A 23,983-nucleotide genomic window follows, 5' to 3' on the forward strand; every position below is an offset into this window, starting at 1 on the left:
GATTAAAACACTGGGTCACACGTTTCACCAGGTTGGCAGCAACTTCACGAAGACTAGAAGTGTTAATGTTCTCAATAGCACTGCGAATGTTTGTTTCCAGGTCTTGAATAGTTCGAGAATTATACTTGTATACCTCTTGCTTTAAATAGACCCATAGAAATGAATAGCAGTGGTGCAGGGTGCATGTAAGTAAAAATTTTATCATGATAATTTAGAAGTTTCTTTTTCGTTGTTTTCAGGAATTGCATAATGTAGACATATCCTTAACACACCTTTTGATAGACTTAAACATCAGCGGGGTTGCCTATTCAGAGTGTTAATTTATAAAAAAAACTAAGATTTCCCTAGTTCCCCCTTACAGAAGCCTCATCCGATTAGTTATCGGTAGAAACGAAAAATTCTTTTTTCTGCTCCATATTTTCCAAGCTACTCCAATTAAACAAACTGAAAATTAACGACAGAACATCCATACGTGTGAGTTATGAGTCAATTTACATGTTTTGAATAAAAATTGATCTACACCTTAGATTGCATCTGGCAACACTGTGTGGTTCCTAGTGTACTTCAATCGTTTCTTCCTAGTTTAAAAATATATGCATGAACAATGCTTCAGTTTGGTATAACCATTATTTGTGTATAACTTCAGGTTCAAAAGTTCTACTATCCCAAACTCCGGGTTGCATTGTATATTGGACACCCTGTAGTAATAAAAGACATTTAGCTCTTACCCCAGTGTACAATCTGGTCCCCGCCCCCTCGTGACAAAATCTGAAATGAGACTTCTGAGTACAACAATCCACATTAAACAGTAACTGAGCTTCACATTTGAAATCAAGATTTGAATAAGCTAGAAGATTATTATTAATAATAATAATAATAATAATAATAATAATAATAATAATAATAATAATAATAATAATAATAATAATAATAATAATAATAATAATAATAATAATAATAATAAAACTTTAAATTAATTGTTGGTTAAAATACATCAATATCGTTTCTTGTTCTTTGAACCAAATCTGAACAATGATCTAATATGCTTTGGTGTACACAGTCCTGTGTTAGAATCACGACTAATCTAAAATTATCCGGAGGTAATCCCACCATAATAAGGAACTGCATTAACAGGTAAGCAGACTGCGATCCAGTGTAGAAAGTTAGAAATAATGGGCCTTATGCAGAGTCGTTCTGACGCGAAATTAGTGCCATACTAAAGAGTTCGACTAACATAAGTTTCCTGCAGTGGACAGATCTTTAGTATGACTCTAATCATACGTCAAAATGTCTCTATGTAGGGCAGAATTTGTCCAGGGAGATGATATAGTACTAACCAATGGTATTATTCGCAACCAAGCTTTGCAAAAATTGTCTAGCGTAACCCAAGGCAAAGTTTGCAAGAATCAATTTAAATATATATATATATATATATATATATATATATATATATATATATATATATATATATATATATATATATATATAACTGCTTTTTTATTATCCGAAAGTAAAACGCAGTTCCTGCATTGCGTCGACGCAAACCGTTACAGAATGGGGCCTCAATTATTACCCAGTCGAACTGTGCCGTCTGTCTGGTTATAGCTCTCCATCAGCTGTAGCTCAGAGCGTATAATTTTTATTTGTTTACTACTGAAATGTCCATTCTTCGCACCGGAATATGTTTATGGAAATCACTTGAACCCTCTTTTTCCCCTTAAGATACACATTTCAATGAGAGTACAATGATAAATGCACACAAGATATTTTCAATACGCCCTTTAACAAAGTGTCACAGCAAAGGCCCAGCTCGAAGTAGGTATCCTCGTCGCCATAAGTGCCTTTACATCCCAGTGACGGGTATGTGACCGCGCAGTACTCCAAGGAAGGGATGGTTGTATAAGAATTTTTTATTAATTTTGAAGAGTTTTTATTTTGACGAGGGAATTAACATAGGTATAGGGAGTAAAGACACAGATTTGAAGCATCAGTGCACAAAAAGATTCGTATTCTCAGTTTTTCTATTTATTGTTTTATATGTTAAGTTAAACACCACAATATGTATCACTGATATCGCAGATCGTATTATTTTGTAAAATCGTGTCTGTAACCTATTGTCAAAACATTCATCTCAAGACATGATGTAGAGAAAAGAGAAAGAGATAAGACATCTGTAATATATGTATAATTACTCAATAAGTAATTATAAGTAAATTAAACTCAATAAGTAATTGTAGAAATTAGTTAAAGGACACATAAGAGAGCGAAAAGGAGGTCTAGAAGTCTGAACTTTTTTAGAAACGTCCTAGATAGGTGAAAATATAGTTAAAAATTGCAAAAGGTATCATGTAATTTATCTTTCTTTTCTTATATCCTAGTATACTTTTTTCTTTCACATCCAAACATCTCTATTCAGAATTACGAGATAAAGATGAAGAGAGAAACATTTCAATCTCAAGAATTATATTAGAAAAAAGTCTTTTGACTTAGGCTAGATTCGAACTCGTAACCCTTGAATCCATAAGCCTGCGCTCTACCGATTGAGCTAATAATTTCTGTTGTAAAAGCCTGATTTCTACAACTACCGGTTGCTGAATGGTGTGTATTAACGAAATTGGCCGAGATAATTGCTTCATATAGCTATTGCAATAATAATAATAATAATAATAATAATAATAATAATAATAATAATAATAATAATAATAATAATAATAATAATAATAATAATAATAATAATAAAGATGATGAACAGAATTTAAAAAGTCGCATTGTTAAAAGTTTGGTGTGCGAAGTTAGTCCTAATATGAGATTTTATTAATTATATATAATAAATGTAAGCGTGGTTTATTCGTGCGTCCTACTCAAACTGCGCAACTCATAAGGGTTGTACGCGTATGGTACAGTAGCCTTGCGTCCTCCAACCGTGAAGAAAGATTCGGTTTGAACCTATGCGTGTCCTAAGAGGAAGGAGGAGATTCAAAGAAAGAGAAGTGGTTTAGAAATTATGCAAAAATAGAATATCTCACGAGGTGAGGTGATATAGAGTTCAGCGTGTCTTTCAGCTGTGACTTTATACAAGATGTGCATCTACGACGTAACGTGGAACCCGAACTACACGACTCCTGCCGGGAATCGAGACCCATATCACCTCTAGCTCTATCATGGGAGACACAGGGACATGTAAAAATAATCGAAAATAAACGATATTAATGTTAAATCCATAGCTTTCGAGGTCCTAAAAATTCCTAATTGAAAGATATGAGTGTCTATTCAATAGTTTTCGGGGTCGCTGAAGTGAATAATGACACTCCAGATACCATAAAAGCCCAAGTTTTTATTCTTCGTTAGCGGCAAGTTAATTCATTTGCTCCTGCTGGAAATGGATTCGTACTATTTCATTCCGATTCAAATATGTATTCTACTGGGAAAACTAATCTCAAATATATCTTTGAAATATAAACCTATTCTTCCCGTGCAACGCCGGGTATTTCAATTAGTAAATAAATAATTTAAGAAACAATGAGTATATTTAATGGAAACAGACATATGTATTTTTGAATGTTGTATATGAATTGCTAATTCATACTTTATCTAGTAGAAAATGGTGCATCCATTATATATTCTGAAGCAATAGGGAGAACTATTGGAGGTGTATTTTATTTATCTACTGTCGAATTTAGTGTGGAATAATTTCAAATAATTTATTTCGAAACTATCGAGACGAGACTGAGACCGCTATTTGTCGGTTGAAAGGAGACTAAAACTGTAAATAGTCTCGTATTGTCTCGTTTTGATAGCAGTCCTACTTCGGGGTTTGTTCTCTAGTAACTGGTTGCGTAGTGCACCTACAGTATATAAGACGTCGTATATTTAAATGTTTGAGAACTTATCCCACCTCCACTTGACGGATCGTTCTAACTAAAACTACCAGACCGTTTATGTAATTTTGCGTTTAAGTACAGGTCCTATCCTTATGTCAATTATTTTATTGCAACAGAGAATGAAAAATGTAACAGTTATAATGTTGATCGCGCATAATCCTGTATAGATAAAAGGAAAAAAGAAAAGTCTATTTGGACAAGTTTCCCCACAACTCTAGAGGTATTGTCTTGGGTGCGCTTTTCTTTTCTTTTCCTTTAGGGCCGCGGCGGCTCAGTGGCAGAGCTTTCACCTCTAGTGCTTGGGGCCTCGGGTTCGATCCCAGCCCCCGCCAATTGAACTTTGTGGCGGCCGAACACCGTGTGCGTCGGTTTCCTCGGGGTTCTCCTATTTCCTCCCACTCTCTTCATTTCATTCGTTACTCATCATCACCGTCTCCTTTAGCCTAACCGGCACAACCGTGGGACATAAAACTTAAAGATTTCATTTCATTTCTTTAAAACAAATGCAATTAAAACCTGACTCTGAGAGCGCAACAATGTTGTCTTGTTCGAAGGGTCAGTGATTTTGTGTCGAAGGTAGTGTCACGCGAAGCGACAGGCTGCGCGTGGGCTTACATTGTATTACGTTTGGCAACATTGCGCTTGGTCAAGTGGCCTATTGCTTATGCCTTTAGGTATTTGCCCTAAAGCCATACAGCGAGCTGTGTGCGTTCTGTTACTCCCTCCCTGCCCCTCGCGGTGTTTGCGAAAATATTATTTGCTTTTCATGCATTGGGATAAGGGGTAAGGCATTCCTTCGGATAATGGAATTGAGTAACATATAAAATGATCGAAAACGACAACCGATGTTAATGTAGAGTTTATAGTTTCGAGGTCGCTGAGATGATTAGGCGTAAAGCTATCAGCTATTTTCTGTTAGTGGTTTTTTCATATACGTCTACCAAGTTAACAAACCTAGACTTATCCGCGTACAGTAGTTGGTTAGTGTGTCCTCGATGGCTATTTTTACTTTTTCCATGATCATCCCATACCATACAGTATTTTTTTATGTTTTGAAAAAGCTTGATTTTATCAATTCGTTAAACAACAATGTTTCTTTTTTTCTAACCATGTTTCTTAGTATTATCATCTTCATTCTAACTAATTTAAATATTTTCAATAATTCAGAATTTTGACTAAAAATGTTACAATGATCAAGATTTGTATAAGAAGAGGAGTCTTCATTTCTAATCATTGTCATAAACGGAAGGGAAAACTTATAAAAAATTGAAATAACTTAGTAGACGTAGAAAATCGATAGAAATAATGAACATCAACTATTAGTTGACTGTTAGAAGTATAGTAGATATAGTTCTCAACCCAAGTAGAAGATGCACTCTTTGCTTCATGAAAATATAAACATTTTTGAAAAATAATTACAGAAAAGTAATTTGAAGACATTTACTGGGCGAACGAAGGTTACTGGTTAGTGTTGACGCTTCGTAATTGAGAGTCTCCCGGTTCAAATTTCGATACGAGGCATCCTGGCTAGTGATTTTGCAGTACCACTGGGCGAATACCAGGATATCTTTAATACATAAACTTTGGCAAATTTTCTTGAAATCTTTGTTCTTATGTTGTTAATGTTTCAGCGTGAAATGGAATTTTGCTGCATGGAAAATATTTTTAGTAAACAAAATATAGTAGATGAATGGTTAGTGTAAGGAACTCCTACTTGTATGTCTTAGGTTCAAATCCCGACTGTTCTTATTGATTTTTTCTTTCAGCTACGCTCATATGTTGCACTCCAGAAGTTTAATTTTGAATTAAATGTAGTCGCAGCTAGTTTAAACTGAAATTATTTTCAAAACTATTTGCTATTACATGTTTTTGTTTTACTTGCGATGTTTCAACTTTGTTATTAGATCTTAGAACCCTAATGTAACTCATTTCCCTACGTCATATCATGATGAATGTTTTCACAACAACGATAATCGGGCGGTAATACAGAATTTCATTGTTACTGCAGGGCCGGATCTTGAAGCCTGCGAGCTCGCAGGAGGCGCCAGGTGAACAGGGAGCCAAATTAGAAAAATGAATTTTGTTTTAAATGTAAATATTTATTTTAAAAAATGTTATGATGAAAAATTTTCCTCATATAGCTTCAAATAAATATTGTACAGACTGAGATACAGATAAAATACATCAAAAGGACAATAAAGTCGAATCTTTGCGTGGTTGGCTGTAAAACACCCTTTACAAATGAAATGGACTCGTACATCAATTGATGCCAATGCCACACGCACAAGTGATGCTAGTTTGAGGAAAATTTCCACGGCACAGGATAGACCTTTTTAAAGAGGGAAAAGGGATATTTTACGAATATGAGATAAAATGAAGGTAAATTTAGCTTTCCAATAGATGTTGTATTAAGCACTATGACCGTAGAGCTAAAGACAGTGGTATTCTTTCCACAATCCTACCATATGCACAAAATACAAATATAACAGATTCATCATTCCTTCCTCAACAATCCTTCCGACACCTTGCTAGAGAATATCATTGCCAAATATGTCTTTAAAATCTGAATGGATCAACAAACGAAAGGAATTCAACCGCAAGTATTGTTTATGGATTGGGTGGCATTATCACAGTAAAAAGAAATGTCTCCAAGGGTGCTCCTCCATCTTGTCTTGAACAGTGTCTTCGCATAGTACTTTGGTTCAATGACCTCAGTTATGGGTTGAGAAAGATCACCGTAAATGAAATTCACATTATCAAAGTTGAAGCAAGCTTGGGCGCCCAAAAAGGGACGAGGGGGCCGGGTCCCACCTGGCTTACGACAAGTATAATATATATGTATAATTTCTTACGATTTTCTTAATACAAATAAAAATACCAAACGTAATATACCATCCAGGAAGATGACCCCTCTAAAAAATTCTTCGGGCCCCCATGCAAGCAAGTAGGCTTTTCTTGTCCATTCGCCCAGGGAGTGGAGCGAATACTAAGAAAAGACGGGCGGTACAAATGGATTTTTTAAAAATCATTTCTGAGGGAAATTTTAACTTAAGTTCCTAATGGCTCAAATCGCTGTCCACTGCTTAATGCTCACTTTGTTTAATATCTATTAGTTCATTTGTCGTTCGTCAAGATTTTCATTTCTATCCTAAGTCATTTCGTTTTTGTTTTATTTTTTAAATTTATAATGATGTGTGCTTTCACTTTTTAATAGTACTTTGTTTTTCATGTAATAATAATGAGCAACGATATAAAACCAAGTGAGCATTTTATCGAAAAAAAAGCTACAAAACATGAAAGAAGATAAGAGGCAACCGAAGGCTCTAAAAGGTTTCTTTCGCGTTCTGGACAAAATCATACAAATGTTGAGGTGCGAGTTGTCAATACCAGTCACTTTTAACGAAGCATTTGCAGGTCGACATTCTTTTGAAACTGTAAGGTTATTTTACCTGATTGCAGTAATTTAATTGTTGAATTAAAATGGGACGATACGGTCATTTCTGTTACGGGTCTGAATTAAATTTAATGTATTTCAAAATATGTTTGATTACAATTAGATTTCACGCGCCATATAAGTATAGAACTTGAAAGGATATAATCGAAAGCGATGAAAGGTCATTTGGATGACAAGTAGTTTTTTTTTTAGTACTCTCACTTTCAATCACAGCAGCATATACAGATGCTTGTTTTATTATAACAGTATAACAATAATTATTAATCCATTCTCTGTTATTAAATTTAGATGGGCGATATTTTAAATTAGTAATAATTCTAATGCAAAGTAGAGTTTTGATTATTAGTTACTTGTGTTCAGGGATGCACCGACATAGGTGCTAGGGATGCGCACGAGACGAATCGAGACAGGATTTTCCAGACAAAATTCGAGTCGAGACACGGTTCTTCCAATAGAGAAATATATATTTTTCGAGTCGAGACATCACTTTTACAACACATTTTCGAGACGAGACAGCTACACATCTTGTCTCGTGGGCATTCCTAATAGGTGCAGTGTTCCTTTCAGAAAAAATCTTCCGGGGGGGTACACTTAGTATTCAGAGGGCCACTGCTGCTACTCTTTTATTTATTATTATATTACAGACGTATTATTTTGATCTCCTCCCGGGGAAAAGTGGCCCCCTAAAAATATATGTGGACGAAACACTGCACAGGTAGTCTGAGAGTCTGGATCCTTCAATTAGCACAATTTCAGGGGCAGATACACAAAATTATTTGCATTTGTAGGCTATTCCGAAAAATCTTCGAACCCGAAAGAAAAATCTTGGGTGCATCTTTGCTTGTGTTTACATTGTGTTACTGCCTGATTTCGTACGTTTATGTTGGAAAGAAACATGAAAGAATTGAATTGTTCTATAGGCCTAAAGGGCCCTGAAAAGAATTTTTGCGAAGGAACTCGATTTTAAAGTGCTGCCACGGGATCGAAATTAAATATCAATTAAGACACACACTTTTGTCATTTGTTGTGTATTGAACTAGTTTAACTAAAATTAATAAAGAATTATTTGAAATCAAGTATATCTCAAGAACGATTAAATGGACTAGCTTTGATGGCCATTGAAAATTGCATTCTGAATGAAATTGATATTGATGCAATAATAAGAGATTTTGCCAAATTGAAAGCCAGAAAAGTGTCTTTATAACATGAACTTTACAGTAACAAAGAAAACGAGAAATTAAGCTAACTACCATATTTGTATCACTGGAAAACACTACTTAAATATGCTTTTAATGAAGTGTAAGAGCATATCTCTTTGTCAAAATCAAACCTGTGATAATGTTAAAGCTCATTAGTTTTATTCTGTTTCGACTTTTATGTTTCAACTGTATTTGTCAAAATACATCTTAGGTATACATTTTAGTTTTTTCCTGTGCTTATTTAATAAAAAAAATATATAAATTATTAAAACTGGAACTTTGGTCATGATTCATCCACAGTTAATTAGGTTTAATTTCGCCATTTTCCTTTAATACTCACAGGAAGACTGAATTATTATATATTGAAGAAATTTGTAATTGTAACAATTATCTGAAGAATTTTTGTCCATTACAGCATTCTATTCTTTTATCATTTAGGCGGGGTCGACTAAATATTGTTTATTTACACTTACAAAATGTCTACAACCGATCCTGTTACTGTTATATATATATATATATATATATATATATATATAGAGAGAGAGAGAGAGAGAGAGAGAGAGAGAGAGAGAGAAAGTTTTGATTCAGAAAAAGTACAGTTGAACGTACGATGCAACATGGGCTCCTGGAGGCATTTCAAACGAATTTAGTATACGTATACATTACCATCTGAACAGTTTTACCCTAAAAATGCTTTCGATCACTGAAATAAATTCCTGCCTACGCTCCTGTAAAGCAGTAAGAATTTTAGGGACTGATCATGGGGTAATGCCTCCCTGGAGCAACGACAGTTCCCCAGAAATCATACCTCTGATAGGTCCGGATGTGACACCAGTATTTGTGTATTACCACTCCTCACTCTAAGTGTATTGAAACTTAAGTCAAAGGAACTGTTCTGAAATCTTCACCGGTTCTCTCCTCTGAAACCGCATGCGAATGGGGCCAACCTTGGTCATATACAACATCTGGAATATTACCGTTTATGTCAGAGATCCCGAAAAATATATATTCGACACAAATAAAGGATGTTTTCGATTTTATTTTATTTTATTTATTTATTTATTTGCCTGTCACCCTCCCACTCTGACCTAACATCGACAGCGTCATTATTCATCTGCGACCACGAAAACTAATACCATAACGATTTGGATATTAATATTGTTCATATTGAGTACTTTTACATGCCACTTCCCCCCTTATTACGGATGGCTTCAGTGTCTCGCCCCCACAACTATGGAGCAATTTCAACAAACTTACGTATAGCTATAAACCACCAACTGTAAAATAAATGTGCGGGTGACCTTTTTCGGGGAGGAATTCATTAGCTACTTTTCCAATATCAATGTGGTGGCTTTTTTCTCTTTCCATGCTAAAGATTGCCGAAGACCTCAACTGTATTTGCACCACTGTCCTATGAATATAGATTTTAATGGCATTTACTTTACTAAGTGCTTGCTTAGGTGTTACAGGCAAAGTGAGATTCTGTTATAAATGAGAGGGGTCTAAACAAATACGGAAAACTATTAGCAATGACACTACTCGAAATGAGTTTTCGCAATATAATGGAACAGTATTTTATTCGAATGTGAAGGAAATCATTGCATAAATTGGCCCTTCTCCTCCTTAGAAGTCTAAGCTACAATACGTATCTAATAATTTTGAATTAGAAATATATGCATCGAGTTTCATATCCTTAACTTTAAGGTCTCCTGAGTTAAGTAAATGAATAACCTTCCTGCTAACGAAAGAGTAAAGCTTTGGGCTTTAATGGTATCTGGAGTGTAATTATTAATTTCAGCAACCCCGAAAACTATTGAATAGACACTCATATCTTTCAATTAAGAATTATTAAATTTTCACCCCTCCCATTAAACCTCCATGCCGATAATGCTAAACTTTGATGTGAACGATATAGAAGGTTTCACAATTCATGTACTCAAAAGCTATGGATTTAACATTAATATCGTTTATTTTCGATTATTTTTGCATGTCCCTGTGTTTCCAGGGGTGCCCATTAAGGGAGTAAGAGGGGGCGATTGCCCCCCCTAGAGGAAATTATACTTTGCAAGATCGAAAACCCAAAAATTGTTTGAATATTTACCCCAAAATTTGGAACTATATTTGAAATGTCGCTTATACTTACCCCTTTGAAAACTACAATATGGGAGCCCTTGTGTCGGCAGGAGTCGTGTGGTTCGGGTTCCACGTTAAGTCGTAGATGCACATCTTGTATAGAGTCACAGCTGAAAGACACGCTGAACTCACCTCACCTCGTGAGATATTCTATTTTTGCATAATTTCTAAACCACTTCTCTTTCTTTGAATCTCCTCCTTCCTCTTAGGACACGCATAGGTTCAAACCGAATCTTTCTTCACGGTTGGAGGACGCAAGGCTACTGTACCATACGCGTACAACCCTTATGAGTTGCGCAGTTTGAGTAGGACGCACGAATAAACCACGCTTACATTTATTATATATAATTAATAAAATCTCATATTAGGACTAACTTCGCACACCAAACTTTTAACAATGCGACTTTTTAAATTCTGTTCATCATCTTTATTATTATTATTATTATTATTATTATTATTATTATTATTATTATTATTATTATTATTATTATTATTATTATTATTATTATTATTGCAATAGCTATATGAAGCAATTATCTCGGCCAATTTCGTTAATGCACACCATTCAGCAACCGGTAGTTGTAGAAATCAGGCTTTTACAACAGAAATTGTTAGCTCAATCGGTAGAGCGCAGACTTATGGATTCAAGGGTTACGAGTTCGAATCTAGCCTAAGTCAAAAGACTTTTTTCTAATATAATTCTTGAGATTGAAATGTTTCTCTCTTCATCTTTATCTCGTAATTCTGAATAGAGATGTTTGGATGTGAAAGAAAAAAGTATACTAGGATATAAGAAAAGAAAGATAAATTACATGATACCTTTTGCAATTTTTAACTATATTTTCACCTATCTAGGACGTTTCTAAAAAGTTCAGACTTCTAGACCTCCTTTTCGCTCTCTTATGTGTCCTTTAACTAATTTCTACGATTACTTATTGAGTCTAATTTACTTATAATTACTTATTGAGTAATTATACATATATTACAGATGTCTTATCTCTTTCTCTTTTCTCTACATCATGTCTTGAGATGAATGTTTTGACAATGGGTTACAGACACGATTTTACAAAATAATACGATCTGCGATATCAGTGATACATATTGTTGTGTTTAACTTAACATATAAAGCAATAAATAGAAAAACTGAGAATACGAATCTTTTCGTGCACTGATGCTTCAAATCTGTGTCTTTACTCCCTATACCTATGTTAATTCCCTAGTCAAAATAAAAACTCTTCAAAATTAATAAAAAATTCTTATACAACCATCCCTTCCTTGGAGTACTGCGCGGTCACATACCCGTCACTGCGATGTAAAGGCACTTATGGCGACGAGGATACAAACTGTGTCCAAAATTCATTTTTAAATGGTCAGTTGTTTCTCCATGATTCAATCACAAATAATAGACAACATCCATTTCGATATACGGAAAACAATTGTAGAAATAATTTCTTCTCATTAAAGCCGACATTTCGGAAACAGTTTGTTCTACACTTATGAAAATTGACAAGTTCATACGCATCTCCCTCGTTACCTCCATGCCGATGGGGGCTGAAGTTAAACTTAAATGGCATCAAAAGTGTCACTATTCATCTCAGCTACCCCGAAAAGTATCATTTCGACACTAAAGTCGATCATTTTAAGTAATGTTTATATTACACGTCATTATCTACACTACCCGTTACGCAATGCCTTTGACGTTTCCCGTATTGAGAAATCAAAAACTTAATATAACAAATAACAAAGATAATCCTCTGATAATTTCTGTTGCAGCTAATATACACATTCTTGTTAGATTTGGACTTAAATACCATTGGAACTGTCACCAGTCAACTTAGCGACTTTGAAATTCCGGATTCGATACTAAACTCGTCATTTTGTATATTTTACTTTTCAACTTTTATCATTCCCATTCCTATTGGGGTGAATTCGGATTTAAAAGGCATTGGTAGTGTCACTACTCATCTCAGTGACTCTGAAATCTATAAATTAAGCGTCAAAAACGTCATATTTATTATTTTTGTTACAGCCTCCACCAACACTATTCTGATAATCAGGGCCGTATCTTGTGGGAGAGGCAACTACCCTCAAGTAGGGATGGGCACTAGCGACTTATCTTTGAAACTCGGCACGACTCGAAACAGATATCTTTGAGGTCGACTCAAGAACTTGACTTGAAAAATTTCCTCCAATTCGACTCGAAACTCGACTCGAATTCTGGTCGAGTCGAGTAGAGCCAAAACAAGCCAAATCCTGTTTGCAGTTTCAAGTACTCTCTTCAAGTATATTACATAGACAATATAATACAGGTATAATTATCAATGATACTACTACTTCATATAATAATAATAATAATAATAATAATAATAATAATAATAATAATAATAATAATAATAATAATAATAATAATATTAATATTATTATTGAAACACAAACATGAAAGTTTGGGGGTTTGTATCTGAATACTAAAATCTAGTTGACTGCCGACCTCGGTAATCAAGAAGTCTTCAGAATGCAACGGAATAATTCGCGAGGTTCTGGATTTGAGTTCCGCAGGAGCGAGAATTCAGGTTCGACCCAAAAATTGTTAAAAGTTATCGGGCAACGGGCCAAACATGTTAAAAACTGCTCGGTTCGGCTTTAGGATTGTCAAAAGCTAGAGCGGCTTGACTCCTGCTCATTCACTATCAAGCCGAACCGAGAAGTGAGCCGAGCGAACAGCTCGAGCCGATGGCTCACCTGAGATGAACTGAACCGACCTGGTGGTTCATCCATGCCGAGAAGTCTTGTGCCATCGTCTCAGTTGAGCCGAGTCGGTAGCTCATGCCAACCGAGCCGGCTTGAGTCATGGGCTCAATGAGCCGAGCCGATAGCTTATTCCAACCGAAGCGGCTTGAGCTGTTTGCTCAGTTGAACAGAGCCGAACCGGTTGATATAACTACCCGAGTTGGACCTCTGTTTGGGCTCAAAATTCGACCGTGTAGTTCTCAACCTGGACTGTAACTACAATATATACTTATATTGGTTCTCACGACATTTAAGACTGTCTCGTTATACAAATATATTGTCTCGTTATTATCAAGACGAGACGAGATGCGAGTAATGTCTTCTCTCATGACAACACTAAAAATATTCCACATTACTGCTTACATTTCTCATGGTTTCCAATCTAATCAGACAATGATTTCAAACGAGCTAAAACGAGCTGAACGAGCGAGTCACATTTCAAACTCGACTCGTGCTCATCCCTAATTCCCAGGGAAGCTCCCCGCCGTTCGAGGGGAGCCCCCTTTAAGACAAAATGTTCTTATTCCATATACGATACGAACGTTATATTATAATTGAAGCATCAAACAGGTTCAGTACGGTACATTACATAAACAAAACAGCACAACAGAGGTAAATAAAACTAAAATGAGTCGTAGGCCCATTTGAGTTAAATGTGTCTACAATTAGGGCTCCTAGAAATGATACTTATTTTTATGGCTCTGAAATATGTCATGTATGGAAATGGCCAGGGGCGAAACCAACGGCCAAGTAGCCCTTGTCGTAAAGGAGGTTTCATAGACTACGGGGGGCTACAAAGAGTAAGAGAAAGATAGAAAGCAAGGGCCTATTTTCGAATTTTGCAGAAGAGCCCACGAAACTTTTTTATAAGGGGCCCAAATATTAATGCTTGCTTCTCCAGAAAAAAATCTTAAGTTACGGCTCTAGGGCCAATGGTGTCTTACCCCTTCGATTAAACTGACAAGGGAACATTTCGATTTGGTGAATAAAATTGCTGAAAATGATTTCTAACACGGGGTTCAGCACCAAAAGAAACAGAGAAAAGGAGAGTGTTTAGATTTGCCTACAGTTTAGATTGGCCTACTTTGCACCCCCCCTCAAACCACATAAGCAATAAGTGCACATACAGGGTATTATCATGTAATTGATTATTTCGTTGCTTCACATACCAATCTTTATCAGTGTACTTCCAAGGGGACGGAGATTTCCCAAAAAACTTGATGAAAAAAATATGAACATTACCCTCCCCCTCCGGCATGGTACGCTATAAAACACATACAGCGAAAAGCTTCCTTCTTCAGAAATACATTGATACCAAAATTATTATTATTATTATTAGCTTAATTAGACACTGAGCTATTGAGGTTTAAAGCCTTAACGCAGCAGTTGCGTCAATAGACATTTAAAGGTTAATAGCAATAAATACAAACTCAATAGATGGTACGGAACGTTGTGTATTTACAGAATTACATCTTAGTGACCTTATATATGAGGGAGGTAATTTAATAGATACAAATATTTTAACTTATTACATAATACAACTTTTATTATTTATAAATAAAAATATTTCTTTGTCATTACTATCAATGAGAGTAAAATTTTAAGGTCACTGAAAATTCGCTGCTCAATGTGCAGAAATGGTCTGCCGAGTAACAATTTATTTAATAGTAAGACTTTTACGGTGTCTGTAATCGATTTCTGAAAGTATTAGTCTTTTGTGAAACATGTCTGATTAATATACAATAATAACTAATTGGCGAAGGAAGCACATTGAACTTCTTCCATTGAAGTCACCTGCATTTGTGTGTCTGTCCGTTTCATGGTAACTCCCGTAATGTTTGTCCGATTTAAATCAAACTTGTGACCATTATGCAGGGTCGTTCTGACGTGTGATTATTGCTGTACTAAGGAGTTCGACTAACATATGTTATCTGCCGTAGTCAGGCATTTTGCATGACGCTAATCATATGTTAAAACGACTCTGAATAAGCCTAGCAGAACTAAGCTGGAGCACGGCTGTAATCATATAAACATCGTTGAAACAGATATCCTACGGGGGAAATGGATTCTAAATGTATGCCAAAAAGACTGTATTTCAGGGGCCTGTCATGTTGAAATTCAGTACATAAACCCCTTATTAGAAATAAGTTGACATATATCCAAACCGTTTCAAAGTTTCAGCTTCTAAAGGTAGAATGAACTATTTCCATAACATTTTGCACGCCTAGTGATCTGTGTGAGGTGCTTAGTGATCTTTTGTGCAATTTTTCTCTTGTTCTTCAAAAATATTTCCTACAACTCAACACCAAATTCTGCGTTCAGCCAGACAACGCAAAAATACAAAGAACTATAACTGCTTGGTCGATTATCGGGATTTAAATCGCAAATTTTGCGATCGGTTGACGCGAACTATTACCGAATGTACCCGCTTGAAAAAAAAAATGAAATGAAATCTTTAAGGTTTACGTCCCATGTTTATATATGTCGGTTAGGCTAAAGGAGACGGTGATGATGAGATATGAATGAAATGGTTGAATGAAGGAAGTGGGAGAAAACGGGAGAACCTCGAGAAAACCCACGAGCATAGTGTTTTTCCACCATAAAGTCCACAAGGCGCGAGCTGGGATCGACCCAGGGACCCCAAGGACTGGAGGTGAACGCTCTACCACTGAACCACCGCGCCCCCTAGGAATTACCCGCTTATTATTATTATTATTATTATTATTATTATTATTATTATTATTATTATTATTATTATTATTATTATTATTATTATTATTATTGTAGTTGTTGGTGATATTTCTCTGTGTTATTGTTTGAGCTGTTTGTTAGACATCCAGTTTTGTTACAAGTTTTGAGAATACCTGAATTTCTTTTGTGTTACTTCTATAGACAATGGCTGCGAATTCTCCATGTCAGTAGTTCTGAAAGTGAGGTTCGCGGACCCATGGGATCCGTGGAATCTTGCCGGGGTGTTCGCGACCCTTACAAATTGAAATATGTTGTATTAAAATGGAACTCACACCTGTTAAACAAGAAGTATTTTTCAGTTACTAAAAAGAAAACAATTAGAAATTATACCTACGTTTGCAAATATAAATGTTTTCCTACTTTACTAAATTTCTGGCCTGAGGCTGGTCAACCGTTATATAGTTCATGTAAGAGAAATTTCCTCTTTGTTAGAGCACTTTTTCAAAAGCAGTTGTACATTAGCTGCATGACACCTCGGAATTTCATAGATTTCATTTTCAAGTGGCGGAAAATTCCCACCTCTACCACCAATTCTAGATTTTTTAAAAGTAAATGTTACTACTCATTTCTATGCTTATAAACATCAAGCCTCCCACCAATTCTGGCATTTAAAAAAAAGTATATGAGAAACCCCTCCCAAAATATGTTCCTAGATCCACCACTGCGAGTAATTCGACTCAAATTAATTTGCATGTGCGCGGCCCGTACGAAGAAAAGTGTAAAAAGGCATTACAACATTTGATACCTTTCCCTACCACTTACTTATGTGAGAATATCTTTTCTATTCTTTGCAGTATTAAAATTTTAAAGCGAAATCGCCTTAATGTGGAATCGGACCTAAGATTGATAGTGACAAAAATATTCCAGATTTCAATGCAATTATGAAAAGACAAATAATTTCTTTCCTCACATTTAGTGACTCCATATTTGAGAACGTTGTTTATCAAGTGAATTAAAAAAATGATTTTTAGTCCTTAAAGTTACTGTATTTTCAATTGAAATTTCCTTCACCAGGAAACAAACTATCTCTAGAATAAATTACTTATTGCGATATTTTTCTGGATCTTTTTCTTGACAGCAATAATTCTTATTAGTATATTTGTAATACAATGAACAATTTCAGATTAGCATTGCAAGGGGGTCCGCAGATCACTTTCCGAATGAACAGGGGTTCGCGTTATCGGAAAGTTTGAGAACCACTGCTCCATGGTGTTATAAGAAGGAAAGAAAGAAACGGAGTACCTGATTCTGTTTCAGAAGCAGTTCAGAAGTGCTCTGAAGCAACATTAGGAGAAACCAAAACTATAATAAAAGTTCGACTGAAATTATATCTTACTAAACTAAATGGCCCTTATGTAAATTCATTCTGACGCGTGATTAGTACTATACTAAAGAGTTCGACTAACGTATGTTTCCTGCAGGAGACAGGCGTTTAGTATGGCTCTAAACATACGTCAAAACGACTCTGCATAGGGTCTAATGACAGTTTCTAATCCACGAAAGGAAAGCCTAGGGCCCCATTCCGCATAGATCTTTGCAAAATTTGCGAATAGCAACGCAAACACATCAAACAGGACTGCATTGGAGTTTAGCCTCCCGTTCAACAGTGAGGCTTTATAAGACCTGGACCTGCATCTTAAAGGAGCAGTTCGACTTAGAAATTCATTTTTTACAATTTATTTCCATTTGTAGAGTTGAAAATTCTAAAGGGAATGGTGTTTGTTTGATTGCGATACGTTCAGTCGTTAGCGAGTAACAGAGAAAGAAAGATTTTGTGATGACGTCATAGGTGGTCAAGGAGCGAGAGCAGGCTTACATACTACACAGTGCCAAGCATTTCGTTTGTGAGAAGTGCGGTGGCACGTTCTAAGTGCGGTTTCCTTTTCGAGAACTGATTGCAAAGACTTACAAATATCATCTGCATGTAAAAAATGATATCTGATGGTGGGCTGTACAAATGTTTTTATAATATTATAAAACGTATCCTATAAAGCATGAGTTCAGCGTTTCAAAGAAAAAAAATCGAAACCAATATATAAATAGATGTCGGACTAGATTGCTGCAACACCTAAGTACCTTTTCTTTAATCACTCTTCCGATTCCCAAACATAAATATGTTCATTTTCACATTTTGTAGCAATTTTTAACGCTGACCCTATAATTTTGTCCTTCAAGGTATGTACAGGAGCGTAACATATGAGGCAAAAATGAAATAACATCTGTAAAGTTTGCCAGAATACGAAAAACACTTCACCGGTTAAATTTATTTAATTCTCATAGCTGTCTGCGGAACAACTCTCATCACCCGTTTCATCATCATTGTCACATGATACAGAAAAATTAAACGATGGGTCAATGTCTTGAGGAACAGTCATCGTCACTGATTCCTTCTACAAGCCGGTATATTTCACTCCCTAATTCACATTGTATAGCTTATTTCTAAAGTAGTATCTTCAGAATCATGAGTGACATCGTCTCTATTACCCTCTAATGCCTCGTCTTGACTAAAACCATCAATTGCGTCTTGTACGATATTTGTACGTTGGTAACTGGACATAGATCAGTGCTTGTTCAATGGCTCGGATTTTAAACCTTTCAATAATATACTTGGAACAGCATTCTTTCTGTTTGTGTAAATAATTCTCCTGGCATTAGCCAGAAGTGGATCTAGATGGTAAAAACTCAGGGGGGGGGGAGTCAGAACCCAGACTATGATATATATATATATATTATGTTTACTAAAAACTTTCAAAAATATCTAAATAATAGCTTAAATCAATTTTGTTACTAAAAAACTGGGGGGCCTAGGCCCCCGGCCCCAGCCTAGATCCGCCACTGGCATTAACTTTTCTTTCAGTAAACTTGACTTCTCGAAGGCAGGCTCTTCAAGATGTTTGGAACACGAGTGATTTTATTTGGTACATTTTTTCCCATTGATTTTCTTGGGCCATAATTTATATCGATCTGGTGATTTCTCACGACTTAGAAACGTAAGAAAAAATACTTTACGTCCTCAGCTTCAATTGCACAAGAATTACAACCGAAAACACAGCAGGTGTTAGGCATTTCTACTTCACTTCACAGACACAGCACGCGCTGTACTAACACGTGTTTTCTACTGCGCTCTAATGTTCCTTTCAGAAAAAAAAAATCCGGGGGGTGGGGGAAGGGACACTTAGTATTCGGAGAGGCACATTATTTTTACACAGTACTATTATATTTATTACATTATAGACGTATTATTTTGGTCTCCTCCGGGGGAATCTCTCAGAGCTCCGGGAGACAGTGCCACCCTAACATCATGTCTGGAAGAAACACTGTTTCGCACAACAAACGTAATTACTGCTCTCTCTCCACTCTTTTTTATACTAATGCTACAGGAAAAACAACTAACAAAACTTCCTTCAAGAATTCAACACAGAGCAAGATTGCTAACATATCCAAAACACAATCTATTAAATCCAATGCACTATTAAAAGTTTATCAGCTGCGTACAAGGGAGTGGTTGCTGACTCACATTGAGTTTCTCGCGTATCCCACCAATGACGTCACCATTTCCGATTCATCAAAAACAAATGCCTGTAGAAGCTGAACGAGACGGCCTATCAAGATATAAAAAAGTACGGGTCTCTTACTTTTTGTTTCTCTTTCTATTGCACCAAACTTGTTTTTAACTCGAACTGCTCCTTTAACGTGAGATCCGAACCAAAATATGACATATTCATCCAAGCAGAAACACGCCGTAAAATTCATTTATGCATATTAAATGAGCTCCCTTCTTTGCGAAAAATTCATGGAATTGTAGCAGAAGACGATGACCTGCCCACTGTATCAGTGTCGACGATGTAGCGCGCTACTGAAAATAGAATTTAGATTTATGTCCCGTTAGCGAAGATGATTTTTATTTTATTTTAATATCGCATGATTATTCCCTTTACGTTAAACGGGAAGGATGATTAATGGAACGAATGATTGTGAAATTAACATTTTATGTTGTTGCATCGGGAATCGAATCTGGAACCACGTTTCTAAAGGCTAACTACTTTGCTAAGAAATTATGCATTAGATCAGCAAGGCGGACATGTCTTATAAATGCCAATCCCTATTCATTGGGAGGAAGGGTATCATAAACTGAAGGCCTAAGTATTTGAGGAATATAAAACAACTAAGTGGTGCAGTTAGGTGCAATGTTTAGACGGTCGAAACCTGGGTTAACGCTGGGCACACAAAGTCAAAGACATAGCGTGATATTAAGATGAAGAGTTTGTCCTTAGGCATCAAGGCACCTTCTGGAAAGTAGGGAACGGAAGTAACGCATATATGTAAATTACATTTACTTTATTATTGTTATTTAGAATGTGGATATTTTCTCCTGGTCTAATATATATACCATACAAGAGATTGAAAAACATGTTGTTTCAAAACGGTTCACTTGCATTGATATTATTATTATTATTATTATTATCATTATTATTATTATTATTATTATTATTACTATTATTATTGAGTCACTTGCCGATGTTGGGATCATTTGTTCAAGTAACAACTGTTACTGGCAACGTCGCCTACGCTACACAATGTCACGTTGAACGTCAGTTCTGCTTTAGTATGTTCATAACATGAAACGGAGTACAGAAAAACAAATACTATCTGAAAACCCTAAGAAAAAGTTCCAAATCGCTGAATCGAATAAAATGAATGAAATGACGAAAGTAAAAATTTGCCGCGCTGTAAAATTACGTTGTATTACTTAGTATTTAATTCTGCCACCAACACAAGGTTGCGTGTAGGTCAAGTTTTCGCACTAGACGTTATAACGTTACGCTACCTAGCATAGATGATATTCAAGAGAGTCATCATAACTAATTGTTGAAAAATTACAATTTGTCTGTAAAAATTCAGTATGGGGATGTGTTACATAAAAAGTGCAGTGCAAGAACACAAACCAACGTGTACTAGGCGGCCATTAAAGTATTGGAATGCTATCTAATGGATTCAGCGCAAGGTAGAGCTGGTGGGCCCGTGCAGTAGCGCGTCCGAAGTGACCAGGTGCGTCAGCAGTGGTAATTAGACTCGTATGCAAGGGTATTGAAAACACGTGGGCTTTCACAATAATATGCGTATGCGAGTATTGCTACATTCATAAGCATAAAATACAGCTTTTGTACACTCCAAAAATACTGCGCTGGGGGAAAATAGGGATGGCATTAAGTATGTCCCCCAAATCGATCGACGGCTCCTGAGCCAGTAGTGTGACTTATTGTTAGCCATTTTAAACGACCTCATTTATGCGTATACCCACTGTCGTTGACGCACCTGCACCCAATAGACGCTCCCCTTCGCTATCGCCCGGGCCTCCTGCTCTGACTCGGTCAGATAGCATTCATGCTATTAAGTGACGTCCTAACATAAGTTACTTCGTGTTTTATGCACTGTAGTTTTTATGCAATGTGTCCACACTGGCTCCATTGAATGACTAGATCACAATTACTAATAAATAATCGTAATAACTACCAAGTGAGCCAGTCATTACGAAGCGATTTGGGGTAGAAACTAAAACATACACAAAAATATAACAGTAATCTTTCATATATACTTATTTACTTTAATCGTCGTAAAGAATTTTAATAAGTTTACACTAGCAACTCTACAATATTGGAAACCTGAAATCCAGATGTATTAGTTAGTATTTAATTCTGCCGTCTGCAGAAATTTGTTTCTTATGAATACGTCTTTTCATGCAGAGTACTGTAGTTGTAATTGCCAATTTTGCAAACTGTGGTGTGGCTAAACTTGAACAGCACCGATTTTTTTCCTTATAAATATGTCTATCCAGGCAGAGCGATGAATTTTATCTGTATTTTTGCAAAGTTCGGTGTGCTAAACGTGAGCAGCACCTACCACACCAAATGTAACTAATAACTAACCAAAAAGAAATTATAATTTTCAGGCATAACTACTCGTTCAACCATATGAAATCAAAACAAAAATTTATCTTCTAAACTTCAGAGTCCCCAAAACTAATAAAGTTAATTATAAGCCAGAAAATATTTGTTGGCGCGACCACAAAGAACTATACATTCAACACTATATCGGTCATTATTTTTTTCCATTTACATATATATATAGTTTCTTTTCTTTATCATTTACCATTTACATATATAGGGCCCCCATGTTGCGGGCCATGGCATCAAAGGGTCACAGTTCATCTCAGCGATCCCCAAAGATGTGAATTCAGCACTAATATCGGTCATTTTCTATCATCTCATTTTAAACATCTCTTCCTCTCCCGCCCCAAGTTCCCGGATTGAATTTGAATTTAAACGTTATCGAAAGTATCATTGTTCATCTAAGCGACCCAGAAGACTATAAATTTGACAGTGATAGCGTCCATTTTTTATCATTTTATATATGTCTTTCTTCCCTACCAACTGGCGGGGCTGATTTTGGCTTTAAACCGGATCGGAAATGTCACTGCTCATCTGAATGATCCCAAAAACTATGGATTAGACACTAATATTAGTCATTTTCGATTATTATTATTATATATAGTTCCCCTTCCCCTCCTCCGTGCTGCGGTACACGGCATCGGAATTGTCATTGTTAATCTCAGCTACTCCCACGTTATACCCTCCGCCTCTCCAACTATCAGGGCTGAACTTGGACTGAAACAGCATCAGAAGTGTCACTGTTTCTGTCATTATCCCCAAAAACTATGGATTCAACACTAATATCGGTAATTTTCGACCATGTTTAATTTTTTGTTCCCCTCCTATGCGTTGCATCGTCAAAGTGAATAGCCTAAAGTAATCCCTGCCCCTAAATTCATATATGTTGAAAATTTGATTGAGATCAGTCGGGTGGTTCAAGAGTGATAAAGTCATAAATGCAGTCATTTTTATTTCAATTATTTTACATATATATCTCCCCCTCCCCTCTCCTACCTTATCTCGTCAAAGTGAAACAATAAAAAAACACCCAAGGCCCGACCCTCATATATGTTGAAAATTTAATCGAAATTGGTTGGGTGGTTTAAAAGTTATTAGGTTTTATTAGTTTTTATTCAGAAGTTCCCTTCCCCTCCCCTCACCACCCTAAGATCTACCGTTAAAGTGAAATTTTAAAAAAATATTTCCAGATCCGAACCTCATGTATCTTGAAAATTTGATTGATATCGGTCATATAGTTCAAGAGTTATTAAGTTACAAAAATAGTCCCTTTCAGTCTTATAAAAATTGATTTTTATATATCTCCCCCTCCTTCTCCTCCCTTGCGTTGTTTCCTCAAATTTAAATCATAAAAGCAATTCCAGTCATAAACCTCATCTATGTTGAAAATTTGATCGTTATCGGTCGAGAGGATCTGTGGTAGTAATGAGTCCAGGGCATGGTTTCCTCGTACCCTCCCGGCATTCGCTTGGTGTGACTGGGGACACCCTCGCACCATCTCACTTTCACCTAGTAATGCGACCGTGTTGCTGCCACAGAAGAAGAAATATGCCAACATGTTTCCTCTCGACGTTTCTCCCATTGTGCGCTTGTTTCAATGGAGGCACAACCAACCCCTGTTTGCATGTCAGATTTTGCAGATGACCCCGTTGGAGAAATTCACGATACGCCACTGGTGTCGCTACTATTTTTATTGCATTCTACACATACGATTTGGTAGTTCAATTGTTTGTTCGACGGCTATATGTGCATTATTACCTGAGACAAAAACACAGTACGGTTAGTCAGATACAGGTCTGCAGCAACGCCTCTAGCGGCTAAATCGGAAAG

The sequence above is a fragment of the Thermobia domestica genome, chromosome 17 (genome assembly GCF_964235325.1).
Source record: "Thermobia domestica chromosome 17, izTheDome1.hap1.1, whole genome shotgun sequence".
NCBI lineage: Eukaryota > Metazoa > Arthropoda > Insecta > Zygentoma > Lepismatidae > Thermobia > Thermobia domestica.